This window comes from Saccopteryx leptura, chromosome 1, assembly GCF_036850995.1.
Source record: "Saccopteryx leptura isolate mSacLep1 chromosome 1, mSacLep1_pri_phased_curated, whole genome shotgun sequence".
Taxonomy (NCBI): domain Eukaryota; kingdom Metazoa; phylum Chordata; class Mammalia; order Chiroptera; family Emballonuridae; genus Saccopteryx; species Saccopteryx leptura.
Window position 1 is genome coordinate 54,560,367 of NC_089503.1, and position 12,047 is coordinate 54,572,413.

General features: G+C 37.4%; 1 pseudogene; it reads right to left on the reverse strand.

Moving 5' to 3' along the window:
- Nucleotides 1-389: 389 nt before the first annotated feature.
- LOC136388011 (E3 ubiquitin-protein ligase TRIM22-like) overlaps nucleotides 390-12,047 on the reverse strand; it is a 28,327-nt pseudogene continuing 16,669 nt past the window's right edge.

Sequence of the window (12,047 nt, forward strand, 5' to 3'; positions counted from 1 at the left end):
CCCCACCCCTGTTCTAACCAACTTCAACATTGTATCACCCTGGCTTGCCTTCTGCAAAGATTTGGTCAGGTCATTTTAGCAAACAGTTATCCTACTTCCTAGTAATATTTTTTATTTACTAACTCCTGACCCTGCTCATTGGCTATAAATTTCCATCTTTCCATATTATATTCAAAATGAAGCCCAATCTCCCTTCTCTATTTTTGTTAGGTCACCTAGTGTGTGATACACTGTTAGGGCAGCCCTTGCAAACTAATTAATGCAAAATCATTCTAAATAAAAAGAGAAAGAATGGAAGAAGTGGTCAGATGGTGCAGATGAATTCAGGTGCATGAGGTGTGCCCCAGGACAAGGAGCACTGCAAGAAGTGGTTGAGAAAAAGAGAAGGTTCAGGACCTTGGTAAGCACAGGGTGATGATGCCTGAAGAGTTCTGAGAATTAAAATATTAATGAGAAGTCTGAGATAAGTAACATTTAGAGAACTTGTAGATAAGTGACTCATGGTTTGTAACATTAAAATATAAAACACTGCCTGCTTCATAATCTAGGAAAACTCCAACACAATGTGGAGAAACAGCCATCTAAAGAGTCAAGACCTTGGGATCAGAGGTGGAAGAGTCCTCAAAGGCATTGTACTCAGATTCATTCTGTAACCCTACAACCCAATAGCCATTTTCAGGTCTGTATCTGGAGTAAACATTTGAGTAATTTGCATTTGGGTTGAAAACAAACTCAGAGCTTTTGTGTTCTATTTAGCTTACTTTGTTTTACTGTATACCCCCAGGATCCAGGCAATCTTCCCAGACACATCAATTTCCCAGTAATATTTTCCCAAAGAGAAGTTTTGGGAGCCTAAGACATTAAAAGCAGAAAAATTACATAGATACACATTCTTAAACATACATGAAAGCCAACTCTCACTTGTCTCTGATCCACAGAAACAACATTTGAAAGAACGTTGAGTACATTCAACATCAAGTCCACTGTAGGGAAAATTACACAATTAGGCCAGTTACATAGGGCCTGTGTGTCTTGTGGCATTGTGAGAAAGAATATGGAAATTGACTGGGAAGAACATGAGTTAATGGGACAGAAATGAATAGATCACTTAAGAACTATTGTACGTATGCATGTTTGGGAGGAACACAAGTAACTAAGTTTAAGTTACCTAATAGTCACCACACTTCTAAAAAGAGATCAGAACATGGTTATTTGATGACCCTGTAAATTCTCACCCCAGTAATATGAAAGCTCTTTGAGATCTGAAATGACAAAAGTTTTCAATGATGTTAAAAGCAAAAGAGGAAACACTGAAGCCTATCATTTTCCTGAGTGGAAACAAGGGAACGTTGCCCTGTGAGGCTGTCACCTGGTAAATGAGAGGATGCCTAGCCATTCTACCTTATATACGTTCACATCTTCATCACAGGATATTTATCCACTTTTCTCAGGACTACCTTTTCCCTTTTATTCTGATATAGAAATAACATCTACTCTCCCATTCTGTTCTGAAATTACAAGAATCCCACAACCACATCCACATCCTTCACTAGATTCTCTGCACGTCCAATTCTTGCAGCATCCCACTCAACTCTGGAACTTGGAATGCACTCTTCACTTTCTTGGAAACAATTTTGGGCTATCTTAATGTCCAGATCTCATTCTGAGAAAGACAAAAGAAAATGATTCCCACATTTTTTTCTTTGTGTCTCTCCAAGACTACTGTCTCCCTCACCTTCTCTTCATGGATGCCTCCTCACTCAATCCTCTTTTCTGAAGAGCCTAAGAGAGGGAGAGTTGGAACCCTGACAGAACCAGAAGAAATGTATTCATGTCTATTGTTCCATTTATCCACATGTGACCTTGGGAAGGAATTCTTGTGAAACTCAATTTTTCTCTCTAAAATTAAAAAAAAATTATTTAGAAAATTAAATTTAACAGGATGACATTGATAAATAAGAGTACATAGGTTTCAGTTAAACATCTCCACATCATTTGAATAGTCGGTTATGTATACCCATCACCCAAAATAAAATCATTTTTTGCCAACTTATATTTGTCTCTTTTTATACCCTATCCTATACCCTCTTTGTCTGGTAACCACTGCACTCCTATCTATGTCCATAAGTCTCAGTTTTGTATTCCACCTATGTGTAAAATCATAAAGTTTTTAGCTTTTTCTGATTTACTTATTTCACTCAGTATAATGTTATCAAGGTCCATCCATGTTGTTGTAAATGATACTATGTCATCATTTCTTGTGGCTGAGTAGTATTTTATTATATATTAAAAATAAATAGGCCTGACCTGTGGTGGCGCAGTAGATAAAGCATCGACCTGGAAATGCTGAGGTCACCGGTTCGAAACCCTGGGCTTGCCTGGTCAAGGCACATATGGGAGGTGATGCTTCCTGCTCCTCCCCCCTTCTCTCTCTCTGTCTCTCTCTCTCCCTCTCTAAAAATGAAATAAATAAATTAAAAAAAATAAATAAATTAAATAAATAAATAAATAAATAAAATAAAATAAAAAAATAATCCCAGACTCTCTGCTTTTTAAAAATGATATAATATTAGATAAAATAATGCTGCCTTTAAATGTTTGGTGCCTTCTTAGAAAGGATTTGATATATGAAGAAGTCACTACCATCTAAGAGGTTCCTCTAAGAAGCGTATATAGAATAGACATGGCTTCCTAGGCAGATGGTCAGTGAAGGGGCTCTAGAACCCGGTTATTGAGAGTTTTAAGTTATCAATGTGCAGTTCCTGTATTGAAAATCTGAAGGGTCTCCTAAGCCTGTTATCCAAGCACAGATGCTGAGAATAACATTATGGAGTCACATGTTCTGGGGAAACATTACAAATATTTGGGAAAAGAAAAGTTATGGCAGACAAATTAATAGTGGTTTGAATTTCCTGTGCTTGATGTTTCCAAGTGGGTAGGCAAATTTAGACAAAGAAAGGCAGCTTTTTTCTTTTTCTTTCTTTTTTTTAAACATTTTTTTAATTTATTTATTCATTTTTAGAGAAGAGAGAGAGAGAAGGGGGGAGGAGCTGGAAGCATCAACTCCCATATGTGCCTTGACCAGGCAAGCCCAGGGTTTCGAACAGGCGACCTCAGCATTTCCAGGTCGACGCTTTATCCACTGCGCCACCACAGGTCAGGCTTTTTTTTTTTTTTTAAACATTTTTTTTAATTTTGGTAGCTTTTTTCTACATGATGCAAAATATGTATAAACAAAAAGATATTCATAATTGACACTAGGACTAAAGCCAAGACTTGAGTTTATTTATTAATTTATTGCAATCCAAAAAACATTGCCTTGCAGAACTGTTCTTGTGAAAAATATGGGAGTCTTTTAGATAAAGAAGATAAGACCCTCCCTGTGACAGAAACTATAAAGTATGAAACAAGAACTGAGGCAGACAGTAAGGTATGACGAAAATGAGTGAAATCTTGGAGCTCTGATACTACAACCCCTTATTTCTAATGTGTCTATAGACCCAAACTTTGTTACCGCCCATCAACCAAATTCTCTACCATTAAAGATATCCAGCTCTCATTATTAATTTACAACATTGTAATACCAATATTTCCTAGGTCTGGAATTAAAAATATATATATGATTGATTCAAGATTACACTTAAAGCTATAATTCTGAGGTCGCACCAAAAAAGTACAGTGTTTGGTCTCACACACATACCTTCTTATGACTTCATCACATTAAAGATAGAAGACAGACAATGTAAGTCAAATGTAAGTTTACCAGACTTAGAAAATTTAAAAAGTTAGTTAAAACTTAATTTTGGAATAAGTAGCAAATATATCTTAGGATAATCATGAGCAATGCAATATTTAAAAATGATGTGTCATTTATCTGAAATTCAAATTTAATCCACATCCTTTATATGTCTGGCAACCCTCAAAGAAGTATTAAACCCTTCTACCTTACAAAATTTTATTCACCTTCCTCTTCACTTTCTAGCTTCCCTTGGTACAATGTGAATAAATAGATGGTCAGAATATATACATGGAGACAAACTGTACAGATAAGAGCCAGATCATCCATCTTAGAGGACTGCTGTGAGGATGTTAGGAAGATGCTTCAAGGATCTGGAGATGACATATATTTAACAGGAAGAAAGGAGACCTACTGTTTCTTAATATTCATTCATGAGAAGATGCCTTTTATTTATTACGCCTTTATTTTCTAGAGACAAATAAAAGTAAAGTCTATTTGTCTGATATCATTCTAGGCTCTGGGAAATCAAAGGTGAATAATTAATAATTACAGTCCTCAAGACAAATACTTTCTTTTGTTCCAGGAACAGGCAAACTAGTACTTCAAGCAAATGTTTTTTTGTCTACTCCCTACTCACTCTATACACCACCTACACACTACTCGACGGGAATTTTGACAACTTGTAAGTATAAAATAAGCCACAGGAACCAGCAACAACAAAAAATGCTAAAATGTAATTGACTGTTTCTCAATCATTTACATTACATTGTTTAAAATGCTATCAATATCCACTGCATCCCTGTCTTAAAAAGTGATCTTACTCTGAATTCCAATATTGCATTAAGACAGTCCAGTTCATTTTCTCAGCTTTTTTAGCCATCTTCCTCCCCCATCATCTTAACATTATTTGACTTATTTTTATGAACAAAAATATACTAATATATTTGGTTTCCCTCTCTTTAGTCTCAACCCTTTAATGCCAATAAAGTCTTGACCACCAGTTGGCTGTATATCTTTTAATTTTTTTAATTTAATTTAATTTTATTCTTTTAATGGGGCAACATCAATAAATCAGGATACATATATTCAAAGATAACATGTCCAGGTTATCTTGTCGTTCAATTATGTTGCATACCCATCACCCAAAGTCAAATTGTCCTCTATCACCTTCTATCTAGTTTTCTTTGTGCCCCTCCCCCTCCCCCTTTCTCTCTCCCTCTCCCCCCTCCCCCCGTAACCACCACACTCTTATCAATGTCTCTTAGTTTCACTTTTATGTCCCACCTACGTATGGAATAATGCAGTTCCTGGTTCTTTCTGATTTACTTATTTCACTTCGCATAATGTTATCAAGATCCCACCATTTTGCTGTAAATGATCCGATGTCATCATTTCTTACGGCTGAGTAGTATTCCATAGTGTATATGTGCCACATCTTATTTATCCAGTCATCTATTGATGGGCTTTTTGGTTGTTTCCATGTCCTGGCCACTGTGAACAATGCTGCAATAAACATGGGGCTGCATGTCTCTTTACGTATCAATGTTTCTGAGTTTTTGAGGTATATACCCAGTAGAGGGATTGCTGGGTCATAAGGTAGTTTTATTTTCAGTTTTTTGAGGAACCACCATACTTTCTTCCGTAATGGTTGTACTACTTTACATTCCCACCAACAGTGTATGAGGGTTTCTTTTTTTCCACAGAATCTCCAACATTTGCTATTACCTGTCTTGTTAATAATAGCTAATCGAACAGGTGTGAGGTGGTATCTCATTGCAGTTTTAATTTGCATTTCTCTAATAACTAGTGAAGATGAGCATCTTTTCATATATCTGTTGGCCATTTGTATTTCTTCCTGGGAGAAGTATCTGTTCATGTCCTCTTCCCATTTTTTTATTGGATTGTTTGTTTGTTTGTTGTTGAGTTTTATGAGTTCTTTGTATATTTTGGATATTAGGCCCTTATCTGAGCTGTTGTTTGAAAATATCATTTCCCATTTAGTTGGCTTCTGTTTATTTTGTTATCAGTTTCTCTTGCTGAGCAAAAACTTCTTAATCTGATGTAGTCCCATTAATTAATTTTTGCCTTCACTTCTCTTGCCACTGTAGTCAAATTCATAAAATGCTCTTTAAAACCCAGGTTCATGAGTTTAGTACCTATGTCTTCTTCTATGTACTTAATTGTTTCAGGTCTTATGTTTAGATCTTTGATTCATTTTGAGTTAATTTTAATACAGGGGGACAAATGTAGTCCAGTTTCATTCTTTTCCATGTGGCTTTCCAGTTTTCTCAACACCATTTATTGAAGAGGCTTCCTATTCTCCATTGTGTGTTGTTGGCACCTTTATCAAAAATTATTTGACTATATATATGTGGTTTTATTTCTGAGTTTTCTATTCTGTTCCATTGGTCTGAGTGTCTATTTTTCAGCCAATACCATGCTGTTTTGATTGTCGTGGCCCTATAATATAGTTTGAAGTCAGGTATTGTAATGCCCCCAGCTTCATTCTTTTTCTTTAGGATTGTTTTGGCTATTCGGGTTTTTTGTAGTTCCATATAAATCTGATGATTTTTTGCTCCATTTCTTTAAAAAATGTCATTGGAATTTTGATGGGAATTGCATTAAATTTGTATATTGCCTTAGGCAATATGGCCATCTTGATTATATTTATTCTTCCTAACCAAGAACAAGGAATATTCTTCCATCTCATTATATCTTTTTTGATTTCCCTTAAAAATGGTTTATAGTTTTCATTATATAAGTCTTTTACATTCTTTGTTATGTTTATTCCTAGGTATTTTTTTGTTGTTGTTGCAATCGTGAAGGGGATTATTCTTTTGAGTTTGTTCTCAAATGTTTCATTGTTGGCATATAGAAAGGCTATTGACTTCTGTATGTTAATTTTGTATCCTGTGACCTTACTGTATTGGCTTATTGTTTCTAGTAGTCTTTTTGTGGATTCTTTGGGGTTTTCGATGTATAGGATTATATCATCTGCAAAAAGTGATACCTTGACTTCTTCTTTGCCGATATGGATACCTTTTATTTCTTTGTCTTGTCTGATTGCTCTGGCTAGAACCTCTAGTACCACATTAATTAAGAGTGGAGTGAGTGGACAACCCTGTCTTGTTCCTGATTTAAGGGGGAAAGCCTTCAGTTGTATGCCATTTAATATGATGTTAGCTGATGGTTTATCATATATGGCCTTTATAATGTAGAGATATTTTCCTTCTATACCCATTTTGTTGAGAGTCTTAAACATAAAATTGTATTGTATTTTATCGAAAGCCTTTTCTGCGTCTACTGATAAGATCATGTAGTTTTTGTTCTTTGTTTTGTTGATATGGTGTATTACAGTTAACCGTTTTACGTATGTTGAACCATCCTTGAGATTCTGGGATGAATCCCACTTGATCATGATGTACTATTTTTTTAATATGTTGTTGTATTCGATTTACTAGTATTTTGTTTAGTATTTTAGCATCTGTATTCATTAGAGATATTGGTCTGTAGTTTTCTTTTTTTGTGCCATCCTTGCCTGGTTTTGGTATGAGGGTTATGTTGGCCTCATAAAATGTGTTTGGAAGTATTGCTTCTTCTTCAATTTTTTGGAAGACTTTCAGTAGAATAGGAACCAAGTCTTCTTTGAATGTTTGATAAAATTTGCTGGTATAGCCATCAGGGCCTCGGGCTTTTATTTTTGGGGAGGTTTTTAATGTTTTTTTCTATTTCTTCTCTACTAATAGGTCTGTTTAGGCTTTCTGCTCTTCTTGACTCAGTCTAGGAAAGTTGTATTTTTCTAGGAATTTATCCATTTCTTCTGGGTTGTTGAATTTAGTGGCATAAAGTTTTTCATAGTATTCTACAATAATTCTTTGTATATCTATGGTGTCCGTGGTGATTTCTCCTCTTTCATTTTGGATTTTGTTTATGAGTTCTTTCTCTTTTTTCCTTGGTAAGTCTTCCCAAGGGTTTGTCAATTTTGTTGATCTTTTCAAAGAACAAGCTCCTTGTTCTATTAATTTTTTCTATAGTTTTTCTGCTCTCTATTTCATTTATTTCTGCTCTGATTTTTATTATCCCCTTTCTTCAGCTGGTTTTGGGTTGTCTTTGTTCTTCTCTTTCTAGTTCCTTAAGGTGTGAAGTTAAGTGGTTCACTTGGGCTCTCTCTTGTTTGCTCATATAGGCCTGAATTGATATGAACTTCCCTCTTATCGCTGATTTTGCTGCATCCCATAGATTCTGATATGTCGTATTGTCATTTTCATTTGTCTGTATATATCTTTTGATTTCTGCACTTATTTCTTCTTTGACCCATTTGTTTTTTAAAAGTATGTTGTTTAGTTTCCACATTTTTGTGGGATTTTTTTTCTCTTTTTTGCAGTTAAATTCTAGTTTCAAGGCTTTATGATAAAAAAATATGCTTGGTACAACTTCGATTTTTCTGAATTTGCTGATGTTGTTTTTGTGGCTCAACATATGGTCAATTCTTGAGAATGATCCATGTACACTGGAGAAAAATGTATATTCAGTCACTTTGGAGTGAAATGTCCTGTAGATATCTATCATATCCAGGTGCTCTAGTGTTTTGTTTAAGGCCACTATTTCTTTGTTGATTCTCTGTTTGGATGACCAATCTAGAGCCGTCAGTGGTGTATTGAGGTCTCCAAGTATGATTGTATTTTTGTCAGTTTTTGTTTTAAGGTCAATTAGTAGCTGTCTTATATATTTTGGTGCTCCTTGGTTTGGTGCATATATATTAAGAATTGTTATGTCTTCTTGATTCAGTGTCCCCTTAGCCATTTTGAAATGGCTATTTTTGTCCCTGAGTACTTTTGCTGTCTTGTAGTCAGCATTATCAGATATGAGTATTGCTACGCCTGCTTTTATATGGATGTTATTTGCTTGAAATATTGTTTTCCAGGCTTTCACTTTGAATTTGTTTTTATCCTTGTTATTTAGATGAGTTTCTTGTATGCAGCATACTGTTGGATTGTCTTTTTTAATCCATTCTGCTACTCTGTGCCTTTTTATTGGTGATTTTAATCCATTTAGATTTAGTGTAATATTGACACTTGTGAGTTCCTTATTGCCATTTTATAGATTGCTTTCTGTTAGTTTTGTGTCTTGTTTCATCCTTCTCTTTCATTTTTCTATGTTTTGTTTTTATTTGGTTGTATTCCATACATCTTTCCTCTGTTGATATCTTTTTTAAATCATGTGCTTCTGTGGTGGTTACCTTTAAGTAATGAAAATCATTCCTACCCTGTTCATTATAGTGCACTATTTTGTGAGTACTTTTGAACTCCATCATCCTTTGTTACTGTTAATCTACATCCTCTCCCCCCCGCTTTCTTTTTGCTGTTGTCACAGTTTAAATTTGGTTTTATTGTGTTCTTCTTGGAGCTTTGACTTATGGCTTTGTTTTTTTTTTTTTTTGTTTTTTTGTTTTTTGTATCTGATTGGAGAACCCCCTTTAATAATTCCTGGAGTGGAGGTTTTCTGATGATAAATTCCCTCATCTTTTTTGTATCTGTGAATGTTTTTATTTCTCCTTCATATTTGAAGGATAGCTTTGATGGGTATAGTATTCGTGGCTGAAAGTTCCTCTCTTTCAGGACTTTAAATGTTGGGGTCCACTCCTTTCTAGCTTGTAGAGTTTCTGTTCAGAAATCTGATGATAATCTAATGGGCCTTCCTTTATATGTTGTATTCTTCTTTTCCTTGGCTGCCTTGAGAATTTTTCTTTGCCGTTAGTTTGTGCCAATTTCATTATGATGTGCCTTGGAGTAGTTTTGTTGGGGTTAAGAAAACTCGGAATTCTGTTTGCTCTTGAATTTGAGGGTTTATTTCTTTCCACAGGCTTGGGAAGTTCTCATCTATTATTTGTTTGAGTATGTTCTCCATTCCATTTTCTCTCTCTTCTCCCTCTGATATATGTATTATTCTTATGTTATTCTTTTTGATGGAGTCAGATAATTCCTGTAGGGCTAGCTTATTTTTTTAAAGTTTTGAGTCTCTTTCTTCTTCTCTCTGTTGTGCCTCAAGTTGCTTGTCTTCTATTTCACTAATCCTACCTTAAATCTGGCCTTTTCTGTTAGCTAAGCTTGTTACCTTGTTTTTCAGCTCGTGAATTGAGTTTTTCATCTCTGTTTGATTTGTTTTTATAGTTTCAATTTCCTTGGAAATATATTCTTTGTGTTCATTGAGTTGTTTTCTGAGCTCCCTAAATTGCCTTTCTGTGCTTTCTTGTATATCTCTGAGTATATTTAGGATTTCTATTTTAAATTCTCTGTTGTGGCCCTGGCCGGTTGGCTCAGCGGTAGAGCGTCGGCCTGGTGTGTGGGGGACCCGGGTTCGATTCCCAGCCAGGGCACATAGGAGGAGCACCCATTTGCTTCTCCACCCCCCTTCCCTCTCTGTCTCTCTCTTCCCCTCCCACAGCCAAGGCTCCACTGGAGCGAAGATGGCCCGGGTGCTGGGGATGGCTCCTTGGCCTCTGCCCCAGGCACTAGAGTGGCTCTGGTCATGGCAGAGCGATGCCCTGGAAGGGCAGAGCATCGCCCCCTGGTGGGCAGAGCGTCGCCCCTGGTGGGCATGCCATATGGATCCCGGTCGGGCACATGCGGGAGTCTGTCTGACTGTCTCTCCCAGTTTCCAGCTTCAGAAAAACACAAAAAAAAAGTTAAAAACAAGAGTTATGATGAGAGGAATAAGAGGGAAACAGGAAAATGGGGGGACAAATTAAAAAGTTACTATTGTATTTAGTGGAACAAGAACTAGATAAAATGGAGAACCAGGGATGGCAGCACTGCTAGTGAGTTAAAAAGGTGAAGTAAAAACCCCCCAAAATGCCACAAACATAAGTTTGAGTCCCAGAAAGATAATTTGTTCATTATTGAGGTTTGAATGAGAGGAGATGTAAAGGAGAAAGGAAGAAACTAATATAGAGGGAGAAAAGAAAGAGAGAGAGAGAGAGAAAAAGAGGGAACCACTAAAAGAAGAAAAAAGAAAAAAAGAGGAGAGAGAGAGAGAGTTAAGGGTTTTGGAGTGCAACCCTCATAGAGAGAAAGGAAGAGGAAAGAAAAGATAATGGGAGATGTAACACTTATGGGTAGTGTAGTTCAAGGGAGGAGAGAGTAAGACCCGCAGAGAGTTAAATGACCAAATTGGAGGAGGAAAAAAAAATCAAGAATGAAGATAAGAGAAACAAACAAACAAATATAATAAAATGGGATAGGTTATAAAGTCTGCGGATTATTCTTGATTTTGAGAGGTTATCTTCTTGCTTTTTCTTTTCTCTCCCTCTTCCTGGTCGGTGACTCTGTACCCCGGGTTCTGCCCCTTTGGCACACTCAGGTAGAGGTTTGCAGTTGATAAGTCTCTATGGCGATGTCATGTATTGTGCTTCAGTCTCGTTGGCAGTCGAGGCTTATTAGCATTTATAGGCACCAACAGTGAGAGAGTCCATGTTCCTGGAGCCTCTCTCCTAGTCTTTCTTTCCTCAATTAGTAGCCTGATAATCCAGCTATGAGGTTGCTGTTGCCACTGCTGGATAGTAAGAGGCTCAAAGAGCTGGCAACTCCCCACTCTATTCTCACTCAGCACAGGACTCTGGGTATGGCTCAGTCAGTCAGAGCTGCTAGCATAATCAGGCGGGGCTTCTGCCACTCAAAGACCTCTGGCTCTGCCACTCTGTTCAGTAACATGTGTGGGTGCCCACTCCCGGGGCGCTTGGAGGAAACTCTTGCTCACTATCTATGCGCGCAGACCAGGATATCAGGCCAACCGCCTCACCCTCTGAGTGAAACCCCCGCCCGCACGGAAAAGTTCCAGTGTTGGAATTGGCTCTCGCTCCCTCCCCATGCATGGCTTTTTCAGGGCACTGGGGCAGTCCAGAGATTCCGCTTTCGGCCCACACAAAGGCCCCTGACTCTGCCTCTCTGTGGGGTAATACAGGCGCCCACTGCTGAGGCACTCGGAGGAATCTCTCACCCACTATTTGCCCGCGTGGACACAGAGATTGGGGAAAATGGCTGCCCCGCTTGTCTTTCTTTGTCTGGGTTTGGCACGAGTGTTAGCTTGTATTGACTGGGTTGCCACAGGCACAGTTTTTCCTCGGCTTGGATCTCTGTGCCACAGCTTGGTTCGGCCGTTTGTGCCGCGGCCTGGATCTATTCACCCCCTTTGCCCACCTTAGTTTCTATAGTCTCAGTTCCCAGTGAAAGCAGCCCTGTTTAGGTTAGTGAGGAAGGCGGAGCATTTCTTACTCCCTATTTCCTTCGGGGTTTGATTATATATTTAGCCA